This window comes from Mastomys coucha, unplaced genomic scaffold (assembly GCF_008632895.1).
Source record: "Mastomys coucha isolate ucsf_1 unplaced genomic scaffold, UCSF_Mcou_1 pScaffold16, whole genome shotgun sequence".
In the NCBI taxonomy this organism is placed as follows: Eukaryota; Metazoa; Chordata; class Mammalia; order Rodentia; family Muridae; genus Mastomys; species Mastomys coucha.
The window spans coordinates 8,367,068-8,386,577 of record NW_022196898.1 but is presented as its reverse complement, the minus strand read 5'-3'; the positions used below and the strand labels follow the sequence as shown (position 1 = coordinate 8,386,577).

Here is a 19,510-nt window from a genome sequence, read left to right as displayed (position 1 = left end):
GGTTTATTTTGGAACAAATGCCTTCCTTGATACAGAGGGCTCATGATTAGGAGGGTTGACTTTTACCTCCTAATGGTACCAAAGCATCAGGTGTTTTACAGAAACCGTATTTCAAGATACTTCACACCTCAATTTGATCTTTCCCAGACTAGCTTCTATGTGGTATTATGCTCTTTTGTCATGCTAGGTAGAGGTGGCATGGCCCAGTGTCCGGTCAGCCAGTATTACAAAGCAAACGACTGCATGCTCCCTGTTCTCCATCATAGTTAAGCTATGATATCAGGTAACCTAGGTGTGCTAAGTGCACTTATGCTCAACTTCTGATGGGTTTATTGGGGTATCAGGTCGATCTAAGGAGAAGAATATCTGCATCCTTTCCCCAGCTTGAAAAATCAATTTCTTCTTAATTTAAACACTAACCATGAAAAAGTAAGCAGGTCTCTCTTACTGTTATTAGAAACCCCTGGCGTTTGGGATCATGGGATAAGCACGGGCATTTGGAGGCTGGGGAGCCAACTCTGATGCAGATGAGGATGCTTCTCAGGCTCACCGCCTCACTAGAATTTGCTTCTGCAATGATTTTTACCAGGAAATCATTCTCAGTGTTTTAACGAGGAAATAAATTAAGTGAATGGAGAACTTTAAAGTCTATGAAGAAAAGAAATTAAAAGCAAAAGACAACTTTGAAGAACACTGAAAAGCTTCTACCCAGCCTCCCCTCCCCACAAAGGAACATGTTCACGATATATACATAAACATAAACGAATTTAAAAGTGTCTGGCTTCATGAAAGAAGCCACATACAACAGGTTTCATACTGCATCATTCTTTTTATATGACATTCTGGACAACATCATGTAGTGGACATGATATCAGAGTTTGCAGGGTTGAGTGTGTGAAAAGATGACTAATTACAAAAGTGCATAAGGAATTTAGGGTCCTCCTGGATTTGTGCCCTAGTGTTATTGTAAGACTGTCCAAACTCATTGAACCATGCACCTTAAAATGGACGAGGTTTACTGTATGCAAACTACATTCCCTTAAACCTCACCTGCAGATTGATCCTGGCAGGACAGACGGGAACCAGAGTCTGTGGTAGTGTTTAGGAAATGATTGCTTGCCTACTGCCTGCGTTACACATACGATTCTGTGCTGATTCTTTGGCTGCAGAACATAGTGTAAACCAATCTCTGGTAGACTGGAAAGCTTTCTCCCCTCTGCCTAGCTTTTATGATGCCAGAAAGTACAACATAGGTTGCTAAGGGAAAAACCATTGATGATCTTACCCAGCACTGGAATACATGATCCCTATTGATTTGCCAAGGAAGATATGCCCACTGTCGCAGTAATGGTGTGACTGTTATGGGCTGAACACTGCTTTCTTGTTGAATTTGTTGAGGCCTGCTCTATAGGAGGGAATTTCATGACTGGCTTTGTAAACCCAGTGAGAAGCCGTTGGCTGGGGAGGTTGTAAGTCCTAGGGTAGAGCTTTACTATTGTTATCTTCCCTACATTCTCATGTTGTCGATTTGATTTCTCAATGTTGATGTTTATACCCATAGACTTGGGGGGCTCTCTACGGTGGTCAGAGAAGCTTCTTTTTGAAGTGGGCAGCAGTCAATGCAGAGACTTAGTCAAAGTGCTGAGAATAACTGTGAGTGCTCAGTTCTTCCTGGGCTAACCAGGGAAGCATTGTTATCAGCCCCCGACCCTGGCCAAGGCTTAGAGAACATTATGGAAGAAGTCAAAACGGTGTAAGAGGCAGTGGATGGCCGGGCAGTGGTGGCACATGCCTTTAATCTCAGTACTTGGGAGGCAGAGGCAGGTGGATTTCTGAGTTCGAGGCCAGCCTGGTCTACAGAGTGTTCCAGGACAGCCTGGGCTACACAGAGAAACCCTGTCTCAGAAAAAAAAAAAAAAAAAAAAAAAAGAGGTAGCGGATGTGGAGGAGTGTTATGGAATACACTTCTAGACATGGCGTGGCTATTGTTCTCATGAACTGCCAGCAGCTGTGCTTATCTGCACAAGAGCTGCACAAGATCAAGCCAGCCAGAATTCCAGCTTAGATCAAGGAGAAACTCTTGAAGCCTCAACCCTTACTACTGAGGATAGCTCCTGAGAGGGAGAAAAGTTCTTTGGGGGAATATGGCGACTGATAGGCTTGCCATGGGTGGCTCCATTTCCATGCACACACAGGTATCCCAAAGTGGACTTACTGGGTTATTGACAACAATAACAAAAGATATGATCTGGAGAAAGGCCATATTGGTAATACCCGGGGAGAGCAGGAGGGTAAATGAGGGTAGATTTGATTGTATTTTACTATGTATGTGTATGGGTTTCTTGAAGAAAAAAACTAAAACATGTTTTCTATGGCAGATATTCTTTAAAAAGAGTTCTGCTGCTGGGTGCTGGCGAGATGGCTCAGCGGGTAAGAGCACTGACTGCTTTTCCGAAGGTCCTGAGTTCAGATCCCAGCAATCACATGGTGGCTCACAAACACCCTGACACCCTCTTCTGGTCAGTCTTCTGAAGACAGCTATAATATATTACGCCAGAGAGAACGCGGGGCCTAAGGGAGCGCGGCCTGAGCAGGCCCAGAGCGAGTGGGCCGGAGCAAGCTGGAGCAAGTGGGGCCTCCTGAGTTCAATTCCCAGCAGCCACATGTTGGCTCACGGCCATCTGTACAGCTACAGTGTACTCATACACATAAAATAAATAAATAAATCTAAAAAAAAAAAAAAAAGAGTTCTGCTGCTAAAAGCCAATGGCAACCAGTGAGAAACCAAGAGTCTCAGATGGGTTAGTGTCAAGGGTAGAAGTCTGTTAGGAGAACAAAGCCTCTGTTGTTGTGTTTGATGTTGTTGTTGTTTTTGATGTTGTTGTTGTTTTTGATGTTGTTGTTGTTGCTGCTGCTGCTGCTGCTGATTTCTCCAGATCTATTATGCTGAAAGACAAGAATCAGAAGAGAAAAGCCACATACATAGGAGACTGTGAATATTTACTTTCCCTGAGTAACTCCTAGTCTTTTCTTCCTGGGAATTCTGTCTTAATAACAATTCTGTGTTCTCCCCATTGAGAATCCCAGGTGTGGAAGCCATCGTCAGCCTGGTAGGATCAGCCACGTGGTGCTTTCAGTGGGATACCTCGCTTAATCCAGAATAAGCGCCTGGCAGGCTTTACTGGCCTCTGAATAGCAGTGAGAACACAGTGATGAACAGCTCTGGAAACTTCTGTTAGCCTGAGGAGGTAGCTCATGCTGACTTGCCTCCACAAGCCTGAACTAGGGGTTGCTGGAATCCCTTTGATAGTGCCCCCTCCCCAACCACAGTCTTCCGTATCATTCCTATAACTTGTTATTACCATCTGCCCAGTTTTTCCATTCCTGGCTCAGCCCTGGGTATTTTAAGGTTTATAAAAACTCTGAGTTCTGTTAGCAAATATCAGGACTGGCTGAAGATATTAGTTGGAAGAAATGAAATTCTGTCCCTGCACCTTCACCTCACATCAAATGTGCGGATCGCGGTGTGCTCAGAGGTTCTCTGGAGTCCACACGCCTCGTGCTGCTATCCTCCTCACAGAGCTCTGGACAGTGCCTCAGTAGAATGCCCACTCCTGCCTACCCTCCTCCACATGCTAACAGGCTTCCACGAGTCCTCTTCAGATGCCGGCTTGTGTCCTGTGACACATTTCCCTGTGTGTCTTCCCATGTGCCAGCTAGAGCTACTTAGGTACAAGATGGTGACAGCTTCTCTTCTTGCCGCTGCTGCTGATTCTAGAAGCTTCTTTCTTGGTTTGCTAATCCCATCCACACCTTGGCAAATAGTACATGCGTTCCCCCTTTTTGTTCCCCTCAATCACACACACCCCAATATTTAACATTTGACATCAGTCAGGAAAGAGATCATTTCAATTTCCCTATGCCAAATTCTGTGATGACTTCTCCATGTCTTTAAGACATACCTAGAACTCTAGAACCTGCCTTCCTCCTAGACCCTACCTTCCATTATCCTCTGTCCATGCTGTCTTAACTTCTCCTGCTTGGGGGCCAATTACATCCACTGTCCCCTGTTGCCGCCCCACCCCCCAACCAGAGTTGCTGCAACCAGTCACCCTCCTCATTCTGGTTGTAGGTTACATGTAGGTCACCTCTGTGGTTAGCACCACCCTGTGTGGCCCTCTTTTTCTAGGCTACCACAATACCATTAGTCTAATTCTCTTTTTCAGTCCTTATCACTACCTAAAGTGATAACAACTGTATCTCACGCACATTTGCTATCTATTGACTCAGAGTAACCTGAGAGCCAGCCCTTTAGATAATTTCCTATTATATCATTCAAAGCTAGAACGAGAAAGGGATGACAGCATGCTTACACTGAGTTAAATTTAAAATGGTAATACTGGGTCGATTTAAAAAGGTAAGGGCAACAAAGGTTAGTGCAGTGCTAGGGCTAGCAAAGCCAGAGAAAGCAGAGCATCGAAACTCTAAGAGACAGGGTTTGTGGCTTTTAGCTTTGCCTTAGTTAGGGTTTTTACTGCTGTGAACAGACACCATGACAAAAGCAGCTCTTATATGGGCAATAATTAATTAGGGCTGGCTTACAGGTTCAGAGGTTCAGTTCATTATCACCAAGGTGGGAATGTGGCAGCATCCAGGCAGGTATGGTACAGGAAAAGCTGAGAGTTCTACATCTTCATCTGAAGGCTGCTAGCAGAAAATACTGACTTCCAGGCATCTAGGACAAGGGTCTTAAAGCCCACATCCACAGTGACACACCTACTCCGACAAGGCCACACATCCTAATAGTGCCACTCCCCAGGCCAAGTATATACAAACCATCACAAACTGAAAAGCCAGAGCAACAGGACAGGGATGCAGGCATATTGGTCATTCTTCTCTGCCACACCCTTCCAGTATCCTGCTGTCTATTATCTCTATCCAGTAAGAAGTAGGTGAGCCAAGGAGTTCGGACCATCTTCATAGGACATGGAGTCAGGTAGAGAAGAAGTGGAGAGGTTAAACAAGGCACATCAAATTCTCCCTTCCCAGAAAATACCACACACCCAGACTAGTGTGACATGGCAGCCTCATCAGGCATAGGATGTCATGGAAGGAAGTATGAATGAATCCAGAATTCTCAATGATTCACTGTATTTTGGGGGAGTAATTTTAGGAGACCATTCACTTTCTCTGTCAATAGAACAATAGACAATTAAAGATTCACTCCATAGTTGTTTCCTGAGCAGGGTTTCCAAGACCTCAGCCATGGCCCCCTGTACAACACAGAGAGAGGATTTCTGTCACTGGCAGAATGATGAGTTTTGTGCTAACAAGGTTTCTGCAGCTGAAGGACAATTTCTACTTGTGTGAAACATGGGAACAGGTGCTCCCTTTGCATTGTGTTTGGAGTCAGAGAAGAACCCACTGGCAGCACTGCTGATTTTGTCATGGACTATGGAGCTTCCCACAACATCAAGCTTCTACATACAGGGTCAGGAGTTAAAAGGGGAAAATGCCAACTCATTATACATCTCTGCCATCAGCTTTAAACAAGCTGTGGAGTTGCTATAGTGACAGCTGTGGGATGGCTGTATCTAAGTGGACTGGCCATCAGAAGTTCCCCTTGAGTGCTGAAGGGGTATGGGATGTGGTAGGAATCCACAGCCATGTGAAGACAGAGCCCTGTCTTTAATAATAGACAAGAGGAGCCACAGACGTGCAGTGAAGAGGCAGCTGTATATTGTATCACTAAAGGTGAAGCGGGAGCCATTTGCTTGTCAAAGGGCTTTGAACAATAAGCTGGATAATGTATGACACACACACACACACACACACACACACACACACACACACAAAGCAGGAAGAGCACGTTTGCCTACTTCTTAGGATAGGACAGATTGAAGGAGGAGGTGAGCTTGGATGTGTGGGGAAACAAAAAGACAAGACAGACTGTTAGAATGTGAAGCTTGTTCCACCTGCTTAAGGACTGTGCCTTCTCTTAAACAAAGCAGAGTCATGTGAACAGCTAAGAACTCTGTGGTGTTGCATGTACCTGGTAAATTTAATTTCCCTAAATATCTCTATATTTGATCCATTTGGATAAAACACCACCACTTATTTCTGTTGATTTCATTTCCCCTGTTACCAAATAAAAATGAGAGGGCAGGAGAGACGATTTAGCAGTTAAAAGCACTGACTGCTCTTCCAGAGGTCCTGAGTTCAATTCCCAGGAACAACATGGTGGCTTATAACCTTCTGTAATGGGATCTCATGCCCTCTCCTGGTATGTCTGAAAATAACAACAGTATACTCACATACATTAAACAAACAGAATTAAAATGAGTCCCCAGTAGGTGCTAACTTTTGGTAGGAGCCCTAGCTTCTTATGGGAGGAAGCTTCTGTGGGTTTGTTCACTGATGGTACACAGATCTATTCAAGCCAGAATAAAAAACCAACAGGTATGAATCTCTGGGAAGGAAATGCTAATCTCCAGTGTAGAAGCTTGTTTCTTTCCATTAACCCTAAGGCATCAGCTGATGCTAGATTGAGCAGCTAAGCTTCTAAATGAAGCCCAGATCTGATTAGAAGAACTTGCTTTATATGCCACTCACTGAGCTCTTGCTGTGTGCTCTGTAGAGAGCATTACAAAAAAGATAGCTGAGATATAAACTAGGAGATAGGGATGGCAGGGGGTGGTTCTGGACTGGTGAGAGTTACAGGGTGTTGGGAGGGTTAACGGAAGAAGCCCTTGACCTAGGTAGGGTCTAGGAATGGCCCACAGCACTGTTAGAATACATCTTCCATGTGGTTCTCCTAGTATATCCCACATCTTATCTTGTTCCTGGGACTGATTCACAAGGACTGCCTGAAAGGGCTTCTGTACCTGCTTCCTGTAATTGGATTTCACCAATAGGGGTCCTAGATCAAAGGGACAGGTCTAGTGAGTGGTAGGGTTGGATCTCTGGGAAGAAAGTGCATCTGAGATGCAATTTTCTAGGATTCTACCTTTGAGGAACATTGCCTACTGTTGATGCAGCTCCTGTCAAAATTGGTAGGGGGCAACTTCTGTATACTCTTTTCCTGCTTTCTATTAACCTCTCCTCTGGTTCTTTCCTGCCTCAGGGAAGATAATAGTCTTCCTAGCCATACAAAACTTTGCTTCAACTTTTTGGTTTCCTTATACCCTGGAGACATCTTTTTAAGTTGTCCCTGTAACTACTCTCCTATCTACACAATGAATGCACACCATCACTTTGCCACAAGAGCCTGAAGCTAGACTTTTCAGGGAGATGTCATGCCTATACTGGGTGTGAAATGGGTGAGAAGAAGAAAGCAGATGAGTCAGAAGCAATATCAATATGTAGAGTGTAGAGACATGATGGGAGGGGTCAGAGAGCTCCAACAGCCAACACTTGATCCTCTATGCTTCTTTTCCTTCACCCCTGGCATCCATGTTGACACCAACATCCTTCGCCATCTTCCCAGCCTGCCCATGTCTCTCTATTTCCACAGTTCTGACACTTCCTGATTGTTACTGTTTTGGTTTTGTAGCTACTCCCATCTCCAGATAAAGCAACCTCCCCCGCATACCATCACAGCCCTGCCCATTGCCCCTAGGCACAGCAAAACCGCACTTGTCACTGCCCAGCCCTGCCACATCAATCTTCTCTCCTCTGTATGCTTCCTAGATGCACTGCCCTCATCCACAGAACAAACATCCTACCAGAGGCCAAGATCCCCGGACACCTGCTGTGTATCACACTTTCCCCAGAAAGGCAGCTGGGCCTGATGGGAGATCCTGCACAGTCTTAGCCTGTGCTTTTTTGGTTTTAGTCCTGCTTACAGATGCATCAGGACACCTTTGCTTTTTTTGTCTCTGTCCCAAGCTGCTTACTATTGAGGATCTAGGACTGAATCTTCTTTATACCCTGTATTTTCAGGAGTGGTTGACTAACACTGGGCAATTCTCTTACACAGGAAAGAGAAATTCTGGTTAGAGAGGCAACTTCCAATGTGTAAGATAAAGCGCTCTTCGAGGCTCAAAAAACCTCAGTCCACAGAATCTGAGGAGCCTACGAACTTGGCCTGCAGCATGAGAGTTGGGAATATGGATGTTGGTGTGACAGGCTAAAGTTCTGTGATTGTGTTCTGTTGACTGCTATGGCAGCTGCCAGGTCACAGCAGTGCTGATCAGTAAATGCTGCAGTCATCCACCATCCCTTTTCATGTTTCTGTCTGAATATCTCATTTTTTCCTGAAATTTTGAGCCCTGAAAGAAAATTGTGATAATGTGAAAATGCTAGCAAGCTTTTCATAGGAGTATCTAGACAAGCCTCAAACATTTGGACACATGGGAAAATGGAAGAAAATGTAGTAAGTGTTCTCCTGACTCAGGGCTAGAGTGCATCATGTCTAGGTTATACTTACCTCTGACAGATGGAATTGTGTGTTAATTTTATCTCTGTGTATATATACCTAGTTTCCTCTTTTCAATGGACACCTCAAATGATATCTATAAAAATCAATACAATATTTCAAGCACAACCATAAGAATTATGTTACTATTGAAAAATTTCCTTCATGAAAACAATTTGAGGTTCATTATACTGTTTGCAAAATATGAAAAAAAAAACAAAATAAGCTAAGAGTCAACCATGTAAGATTAACTAAACATATTTTGCTTTATCATTATGCATATTTAGATTATTATCTATTGACATTATGCCACTGGATAAAAAAATCATAAAAATGTATACAAAAGATTGTATGATGTAATTTTTCTTTTTATAAAATTAGAAATATTTTATTTGGGGTCTAGAGAGATGGTTCAAAGGTTAAGAGCAACCTCGGGTGTTCTTATAGAGGACCTAGATTGGTTCCAACAACCAAGTCAGGTAGTTTGGAACTATCTGAAACTCTAGCTCCAGCAAGGTCCAATGCCTCTTATCTCCTTGGGCACCTGTATACATGTAACATACACCTACACACACACACACACACACACACACACACACAATTGAAATTAATAAAAAATAAAAATGAATGCCCCATTTACATTAAAGCAGTCGTAATTTGGGGTATTGGATGTGTTGGCATAAACCAAACATCTTTAAGACTTACTATAGTCATTTCTGGTTCAACTAGCCTCTCTTCCTTGTTTGACCTGTTGTGTGATTGTTGAACTCATGAACTTGGGCCATTGTTTTCTAAACCAAGTTAGAATAAACTTGGCAAAAGCCCACTTATGATGGGCTAAGCAGGAAAGTGTTCCAGCTAGAGGAACAGCAGAAACAATATTAAACCTGTGTATTATTTTGAAAACCTGAGACCTGCTGGCTGAATAGAAAATGTAGGCAATACAAGAGAGCTAGCTATCAAGTGAGCCAGGTAGAAGGATCTAGAGTATGAGGTTGAAGGGTCTTCAGGTTATATTCCGAAAGCAATGGGGCCATGGAATCTGTAAGTAACAAAATGACTGGCCACTGGAATTTTAGGAAGTTTCACTTGAGAGCTGTAACGGAATGATCAAGCTTGCTATTTATTGGCCACTGATCATTGATATCAAGACAGCAGCAGAAACAAATAATCATAACTCAGATTCAAGAAGTACCCTACAGATGTGTCCGAGCTCTAAAGAGTTCCACTCCTTGTTCTTCTGCACCACAGGGGACAGCTGTGACATCAACCAGATAAAGCATGTGTCCATCATTCACAGCTACAGGCCCACATATTCAGACATATCTCTCAACATCCTAGTGAGCAGGTGTTATGTTCTCCTCCCACGTGATTTAAACAAATTCAAAGCCAATATCAGACCATATACAGTTACTAAGTGGCAAACACAGACAGGAAACGTTCCAGCCCCCAGTCTGAATTAGCCAGTCACCCACTGGACTTGACTGTGGTTGAGCTTCATGGTAGCCTATACCTTATACACTGTTGTTATCTCTATTTTGCAGATGAGATCCTGGAAGATCACTGAGTAGTGGAATCTTTCCCGGATCAGGCAGTGTGTCTGTTGGATCCCAAAGTCCTTGCTAGAATATGTGTACCTAGCATATGACAAGTCTCAAAGGTCAGAGGGAATACTTACGACCACCAAAGGCAGGGAGCCAAGCACACTCAAATTACCAGTGTAAACAAACCAAGAAACTCCTTCAGACCTTCAGGTGTTTGAGGATAATGCATGTTCTGCCATCTCATCTAGCTTAGCCTAACTCATCTTCTAGGGGTTTCTCTTCCCATACGCACAGATCTGTTTTCAAATGCTCACCTTACAGGGAAACACAGAATGGCTTCATTTTTAAGATAATGACGATGAGGGACCCAGAGACCACTTCCTTAAAGCACGCTGTCTGGGGCCAGGGAGATAATTCCATAAAGTTCTTGCTGTGCAGGCAGAAGGACTGAGAGTTCAAATCTCCAGAATCCACTGAAGAGCTGTGTGTGTGTGTGTGTGTGTGTGTGTGTGTGTGTGTGTGTGTGTGTGGTGGCAGCACTTTGGTAATTCTATCCTCAAAAGGCAAGCACAGCATATTTTCAGAGAAACCTGCCTAACGTAATGAGCCTATCAGCCAGATCGGGGTTTAACTGGGAGACGCTGACTCAAAAGGAATAAGGAGTATCAAGATCAAGGAGATTTTCTAACACCAATCTCCTGTCTCCACACACGTGCCCCTGCATACACACAAACTCATATACATATACATTATCTACAAATACACACCCATACATATATACATATATATATGTGTGTGTGTGAGCACATACAGCATGAAAAGAAAGGTGTCTGTCTAATTGAAAGAATGGCCTTCGATAGACTGAATCCAGAATCTCCAGCAAGTAAGATTGACTCCCTCTCCCCCACACACACACCCTGGAAACTTTCTTTACAGATGAAGGAGCCAAAGGATATTTTGGATATAAGAATCTGCAGCTTGTCTACGGCCATACCACCCTGAACGCGCCCGATCTCGTCTGATCTCGGAAGAATCTGCAGCTGGCTTCTTACTCGAAGTTTCAGCTCTGCAGTTTCTGGGATAATGAGCGGTCAATGATGTACAAAGAACAAAGGATCCCTGAGAACGCAGGGAGTTCCCCAGCTTTACTACTTTTCAGAGGAAGCAAGGAGCTAAAAACGAATAGGGTTTGTTGGGACCGTCTTGTTCCCGAAGTTACATTTGTTCATCTCTGGCCTCTGTTTATCTGCTCTCCTTGTCTAGCCACCTCGCCCCTGCAAGGGAAAAAAATAAATAAACAGAGCTAACATCACACCAGTACTAGTATCGTATAAAATGAATCTGGCTTTAAAGAAGTTCTACTTTTGTATTCCCTACACACCCAGCCATGAATATTTTATCAGTATTTGTCTACACTTGTCCCTGAAACCCAAGAGACCCTAGGTGCCACCTACAAAGACAAATTTTATCTTCTCACACCATAACTCTGATTTTGACACTTGTAACCCTGAATGCTGGGAGGATGATTGGGTATGGGCACCCCTGAGGGCGGAGTGTGCAGGAACATCTTGTGACTGAAAGGAAAGCTGTCAGCCCTCCCTGTGCACACTGCTCTCTCTAGCCGGATCCTTAGTCTCTTCAGATTAGCAACATGCCCTGGCCATTTTAGAGGCCCTTCACAGAATCTCGTTTGTAGTTGGTATTCACTGAAGAGGTTGGAAATTGTAGGCTCAGACAGAAGACAAGGAGAGAGTCAGGGCAAAGAAATGCCAAGTGCCAAGGAGCATATAAAGCCAGAGAGCAGGCTGCTTTTGCAGTGCCTGCGGTAATATTCATTTGGATCTGATTTTGTCAGCCAGCTTTGGTGGCTAGGAATGGAGCCCAATGTGATATCAGATAGCTGTGACTGGGACTCTAGACTGCAGCAGGCTGGCAGCTTCTGAGCTGGGCAGGATGAAAAGGGAGAAAGTTCATAGAGAAACTCACCTGCTGTTCCCTGCTAAGACCAGAAAGGCTTAGACATGATCAGGAAAGCATAACAATTTCCAAGTGCCCTTGGTCTCTTGCTTGGCCATTTGATGTGCTGGTTGTTGGCAGCACTGATCTGCAACTGTCACTAGGACCTGCCAGGCTCTGAAAGGGCAAGAAGGACACTGACCTGACCTCGGAGAGTTCTATATTTAAGATGGTTGTCTCTGCAGCTATTTCAGACCTAGTCTGTCACAACTCGATCATGAATTCTTCTAATGTTGCTTCTCTCCAACGTTGTTTCTCTGCAGCTGACATTACACATGGTGAAGGCATTTCTCTGTCCTTTCTATCAAGAGGTAGAAAGAACATCTAAGCATTGCACTATATTTGTGGTAATGGTTACAGAGTAGACTGTTAATTAAAGTAGGAATTAAAGCGGTTGTTAATTAATACCAGGGCCACTAATGTCTATTTTGAAGAGCATCATATGTGTTGAAATCTCATGAATCTTACATAAGATGACTGGTAAGAGCAGCTTCATAATATGAAGCACAGGGCTCTGGGCACTGGAACCTGCACCCCAGCATCTTTCACCATATTCAGAAAACCTGAGCAGTCCAGTGTGTGTGTGTGTGTGTGTGTGTGTGTGTGTGTGTGTGTGTGTGAGTGTGTGTGTATGTATGAGTGTGTGTGTATATATGTGTGTGTATGAGTGTGTATGTAGGTATGTATGAGTGTGTGTATGTGTGTGTATGAGTGTGTGTATGCGTGTGTGTATATGAGTGTGTGTGTGTATGTATGTGTGTGTATGTATGTATGAGTGTGTGTGTGTATGAGTGTGTGTGTATGTATGTATGTATGAGTGTGTGTGTATGTATGAGTGTGTGTGTATATGTATATATGAGTGTGTGTATGTGTGTGTGTATGAGTGTGTGTGTATGTATGTATGAGTGTGTGTATGAGTGTGTGTGTGTGTGTATGTATGAGTGTGTGTGTATGTATGTATGTATGAGTGTATGTGTGTGCGTGTGTGTGTGTATGTGTGTGAAGGGGGTAATCTCTTCAACCTTCACAGGTAGTAGAGAAATGAGCCTTGGGAGGCAAGAAGCAGATTAGCTCAGCACTACTCAGTAGCTAGTATTGATTTAAACTTTAGGAGTCTGACTCTGATTGGTTTTTAGCTGGCATATTTAAGCACAGCAAAATTTTGTGGAAACGATTCTGGTGATAACTAACTCAATTCGAAGTTCACAACAAAGCATACACCTTGAGGAACATGACTACATCAAAATTCTTTCTGACAATCCATAAAGATGGGTTCTATAAATTGGCTGAGACAAACAAATTTATGATAAGGGTCTGGAGGAGGGTCCGGTGCCTGAACCATCTCTACCACATAGATGCACAAAGCATATCTCTTTCAGCCTTCTAAGTGGAAAACAGCATTTGTGTTCCTTTTGTTGAAGGAACAACCCTGCATGCTTGACATGCCTGGTACCCCGAGTGCATGCATTTGAGCACAAATAGCTCCATACCCCTTACAGTGATATGGATGCAGAATAGCCACTGAAGCCCCCAGCTACATCCCCCATCCTTCCCATCCTTTAGCTACTAATGCTCTTAGCTTACTCCTGTATTCACCATATTTTCCAATCTTCCTAGTCCCCTCAAGGAAAATAACGTTCCAGTATTTCCCATTCAAATCAACATTGCTGATTGTTCAGTGTTCCAACCTACAATTTAGATAGGGATTGTGCTCCATCTACCGTAGTTCTGACCTAAAATGAGGCCCTATTTTGTAAACTACTGTAAACCGCACTGACTCTCCTCTCAGTTATCTCAGGGCTCTTGTGACATCTAGTTTAGCTAATCCCTTCCCTTCTTTATAGTTCTCTGTAGCATCTCACCTTAATCACATATCTGGGTTTTTATGACTAGACCCTTGTCTACCATTCTTAGAAAAATGAAAACAACCCTTCTTGCAATCCCAGAGGTTAATGATGCAATGGGACCCTGACAAAGCAGCCTCATGGTTGGGATTAACACTCTGGAGCTGTCCCAAATGATTTTCTTTCTCAGGGAGAAATCTCTGCCTAATTGTTAATGGTCATCAGTTGATTCTGTACGAAGGTGAGCTTTCTTAGACTTTTCTCAAGGGTAATCCTATAAGGAAGTATGAGTTCAAATAAAGGGCAGTTTATATATGGCATTCACAGGTAAATATATTAATCTTGGTAGCAGGCCAAAGCAATCTGAAAACTCTATAAAACTAAAATAGAGTGCTAGGAAAGTGATTCAGCAGGTAAAGGACCTGAGTTCAATCCCCCAGGGTGCACATAAAAGCCAGATGTGTAACACAAGAATCTGTAATCATACAAGAAGATGAGAGGCTGAGATGGGAGGCTCTCAGGATGATGGCAAGCCAGCTAGTTTGGTGTACACAGTATTAAAAACAAAAAGACCATAGCTTAAACAAAATTGATAACAGCCAAAACCAATGTTGTCTTCAGACCTCTACTCTTAGGTTGTGATGTGTGTGCTTTACACACACACACACACACACACACACCGTTTTTAAAAACTAAACTAAAAATAGCCAATATAATTAACAATTCTTGCAAAATTGTTGATTCGGAGGTGAAGCTATTAAAAAACAAGAGGCAGAACTTGTGAACCCAGAGTTACCCAGAGCTGATCTATGCCCAAAGATCACATGTACACTCTCGAATGGACTTTGTAATTGAGTTCTTTAGAGGAATGTTCTTCCTTCTGGTTTTGAGATTCCTATTAATTGCTTATAAAAGGCAAGTGAAGCTGTCTGTAGGCTAGCCTTCACCCTGAGGGAGACACAGACCCTCAACCAGTTTTTGTACCAATCTAACTGAAAAGGACCAGCCAGCTTTTATTGAGATGCTCATGAAGACAATGTTTGTCTCCTGTGCCCCAGACTTCCTCTTTTAGTCACTCTGTGTCATGTCACTCGGGAGCTGTAGGGACAGGGTTCACACTGTGAAACCATCAGGCCCAGGATCAGCTTGGTAAGATGTATGGCCATGAGCAGGGCTGTCAATCTATCTCTTCTGACAAACGCAGCCTGTCACCTGATTTGGCAGGTCAGGTTATCCTTGCAGGCCGCAATGCTTACTCATTGAAGGACTGGTTGACTGCTGTCTCTGTGCGTCAGTGATGAGACCTTATGTTCTCAAAGACTAACCCATCTCCCTCTCATAGTGTTTTCAGGAGACTAGGTCTCACTATGTAACTTAGCCAGGCTTTCTGTACACCAATGTGTTAGTTAGGTTTTCTATTGCTGTGATAAAATACTGACCAAAAACAGCTTGGGAAAGAAAAGTTTTTATTTCAGCATACAGTTTATAGTATGCAATGAAGGGAAGTCAGGGCAGGAACTCAAGGCAGGAACTGGAGGCAGGAACTGAAACAAAGGCCACAGAAGAATGCTGTTTACTGACTTGCTTCTCATGATCTGCTACCCTTTTGATGCCTCCCGAAACTACCTGCCCTGGGATGATACCGCCCACAGTGAACTGCCCCCATGTCAATTACTGTAGCGGGAAATATTTTTAAAAAGGCAATCTGCACTAAGCTGGCAGGCCCTAGTGGGTTGGCTGGCTAGGCATTGGTGGTATGGTAGGCCTGTTCTCAACTCATGGAGACTTTCTGACTCAGAGCTCTGAAATCTCTCTACCCAGCTCATTAAGTTTCCACTGTGGGTCACTGCTATGCCAGCCCCATACTTCCAATTTCCCGTGGCTGGCTGGGACACCCCGCCATCATACCTTTTTTCTCTGGAACCTAGTCGAGGCTCCACGTGAAGGAAAATACCACAGAATCAAAGGTAACTCAGTCAGTGGGCACAACAACTAACACCCCAATAATAAGCCATACTAAGTTGGAAAAAGAAATCTAGACTCAATAAGAAGGTACTCTCCTGGCCTGTGAAGTGCAAGTCAAGGAATCAGGCATGCATTCCCCCAAATTAATTTAGCCTTCTAAGCCTACTGCCATGAAATAATTTGTGAGAGTCACTCTCATACATATATTCGTGCACCTCAAGGAACCACCAAGGCTCCCTAAGGGATGCTGATAGTTTAAAGTGAATTTATTTCCAGAGCTTAATTCTCTATGTATTGCTGCATAAGCCTCCCTTTTTGCTGGAACTAAGTACTCTGGATTGCCTGTTTCTATAATGCTAAAGCGTGCAGTCCCCAGGGAGTGTCTCAGGCAGACTTTTGTTAAGTCTGAAGCTTGCATTAATGAGGTGTCTTGGGATATGCTGAGATACTTGAATTCAAAGTAGCTGAAGTGGTTCAGGTTTGTGGTGTATGTTCTTTATTTTCTATAACCAGAATGCATCGAGAATACCATTTTCCTTCAAGCTATGGGAAAGAAAGCTCATGAGCAGAAAAAATACCATTCTTTCTAGTCTGGTGTTCTTGGTTTGACAAGGTAGTTGGGACTCACTCGGATCAAGTTCTAAGATATTTGTGCTCATCGAGATCAGCCTCCACCAGACTTCCTCAGTGATGAATATGTTCTACTCCCGTTCGTTAAAACAGTCTTCAAACTTACAATGAAAAGACAATTAGCTGTTAACTTAATAAGGTGTAAAATGATATGTGACTTCTCAAAAATGCTTTTAGGAGGCAGGTGAATTACAACGTTTGAATCTGTTCCTCCCAAAGAGCTAGTGTCCGGAGCGCTATCTTGGGGTAACACTAAATTAGACAGGTCTATAAAATAAAATCAACCTAGAGCCTCAAGTGCAGCAGCTGTTTAATAATGCCTGGTTCTTTCCCTCTGCTTTCTCTCCCTGACCGACCGTCTGATCGGACTCATGCTTTCTCTATGCTCCAAACTGTGCTCTCGGGAGGTTTCGTGGGTTCATTCATACGAAGAGATCACCTCACCTTGGGTTCCTGCTCATATGTCCCCAGCACTGGCATTTTATCAGTGGAGAGAATAAAAGGGCCAGGAGAACCATGGCCGCATAGGGGTACTTCCCTGCTCTTCCAGGGCCACTGAGAGTCCCTTGTTTGTGTGGCATTCCTTTTCAGGGGACTGTTTGCTCTTCCCAGTGAGTGCCTCTTGGATGCTAAGTAAAGAGTACATCACGAGTACAACATGCCCATGGCTCTGCCTGAGCACCAGAGCTGAGGCTGACAGTGGCATCCCGGTCTCAGAAGCACATTTCCTCTGGGGGAAAAAAAAAATCACACAAGTAGGGGGAGGTGCCCTACTAGAACACTGTGTCTTCTCCTGGCACCACCCACACCCAGCCAGCTTGTGGCTTTTCAGGCTGTCTTAACTTTTTTTCAGACTTTTGAATAATTGGGAAGTGCTAACTTGATGAGTTTTCTCCAAACTTGGAGCCGAGTTCAGTAAGAACGTTTATCAGAGCCACAGAAAGCCTACCTATTACCTGTTAGGAAATCCCAGAAAGAAGAGCATCCTTCAACCAGCTCACCTCTAATACAGCCTAGTGTTCCTTCCTTGGAAAGTGTTGGTTCTCCCAAAGAGAAGTGCCAGTCATGGATACTGCTCTCAAGTGATTACCCCAAATGTATAGTCCTAGGAAAACCAGGTATATTAGTCATATATAGATTTATTAGTCTAATTATATCTCTCCCTCTGTGTGTGTGTGTGTTTGTGTATAATACATACATTAAAATGACTTCAGGCTGTGGTCCAGCTAGCCCCACAGTGGTTGTCTACCGATGAACAACTATTACTGGTTGTTCAGGCATGAGGCTAGATGTCTCAGCTGGTCTTCAATATAAGCTGGAATCCCACATGAATAGGCTTTAATGCCAGTGAAGAAATAGACTAGCCAGCAAGAATGAGAACAAGCAGGCAAAGAAAGAGAATTTTCTTCTATGCCCTTTATAGAGGCTGCCAGCAGAAGGAGTGGCACAGAGTAAAGAATCTTCCTACCTCGAAAGGTCTGGATTAAGCATGATCTCATTAAGAAACTAATTTTCACTTCAAATAACCTAATCCCTCACAGGCTGTCTTGGTTAGGGTTACCGACCTCATCGCTATGATAACAGACAATGATCAAAACAACATGGGGAGGGCAGGGTATTCGCACTTCCACAACACTGTTCATCAGTGAAGGGAGTCAGGACAGGAACTCAGACAGGGCAGAAACTTAGAAACAGAAATTGATGCAGAGGCCATGGATGTGGGATGAGATGGTTCCTCCCCCATCACTTTCTATACCCTCTAGATGGATCTTAGGGAGACTTTTTACCAATTAAGACTCCCTCCTTTCAGATGACTCTAACCTGTGTCAAGTGAAAATAAAACTAGCCGGATAACTGACCCCTTGTCAACTTGACACAAACATAATACTTTTAAGTTATAACCTTTCCTTTCTTGATCTTCCTCAGGATCACACATTAATATCAATATCCCAATAAAACCATTCCAAATTTATGTCCCACTGTTTTTTAAAAATTCAATCTCTTTAAAATAGCCAATCTCTTTTAAAATCCAAAGTCTTTTAAAAATTCAAAGCCTCTCAACTGTGGGCTACTGTTGGTCAGAGACCAGACTAGATTCTAAGACTTTTAGCTATAGAACCCACCTTCCTGGTCACAAGTACTGTGTGAAGAATTATCTAAGGAGTCACACCTTAAGTGCACTGAAATCGAAATGATAGTTGCTTGGAAACTCTTCTCTAAATTGTACTGTTTTAATTATGCTGACAATTAACCACCCAGTATCAGACTCCCCAAGTCTGATCCAGATTGACAAAGTTTTCTTTCTCTCTCCCTCTCCTTCTCCATCTCCCCCCTCTGTCTCTCTCTGAAAATGTTAGCATTTAATTAACCTCTGGAGTGGCTTTAAGCCACCAGAACACAGGCACTTCCAACATCCTTAATCTTCTCTTCAGCTCCTCTGCTGAAGAATTTGGCCCTCACGATGACAGGTTGCTTAGGGAGCTTTCCCTTGCCCAGAACTTTGTAGTAGCCTGATCGAACAACATCAACGATGGGAGCAGCTCCAATCTTGTTTTTTGCTGCATTGATCCAAGTCTGCTCGAGGACAAACATCCATAATTTATCCAGGTTGACAGTTGGGCAGAAGCTCTGTTTCCTCTTCAAGTGGTAAGGCCTCATACCAACTTTCCCAAAGTAACCCGGATGATATTTGTCAAAGTTGATCCTGTGGTGATGCTTGCTTCCTGCGTTCCCGCGGCCTCCTGGGTGCTTGCGGTATGGCCGTGGCCGTGGCTCACGTGGCCCCGGAGTTTCCAGGTCTTCCTCAGTCTGGATGGCATGGTGGTGGCAGAAAGGAAAGAGGGAGGAGCTCAGGAAGTAAATTTCATTCATTCTCTTTGTGGTTCACTTCCCTGCCTGGACACCTAACAGGAACCTGCAGGCAGGAGCTGATGCGGAGGCCATGGAGGGAGGGGTGTTGCTATAGATTTGCTCAGTCTGCTTTTTTATAGAACCCACAACCACCATCCCAGGAATGATACTACCTACATGGTTTGGGCCTTCTCCTCTATCAAGTACTATTTAAGAAAATGCCCTACAGTGGATCTTAAGGAGGC

General features: G+C 43.6%; 1 pseudogene; it reads right to left on the bottom strand.

The window, feature by feature from the left end:
- Positions 1 to 18,797: 18,797 nt before the first annotated feature.
- Positions 18,798 to 19,234, bottom strand: LOC116094026 (annotated as a pseudogene).
- Positions 19,235 to 19,510: the final 276 nt, after the last annotated feature.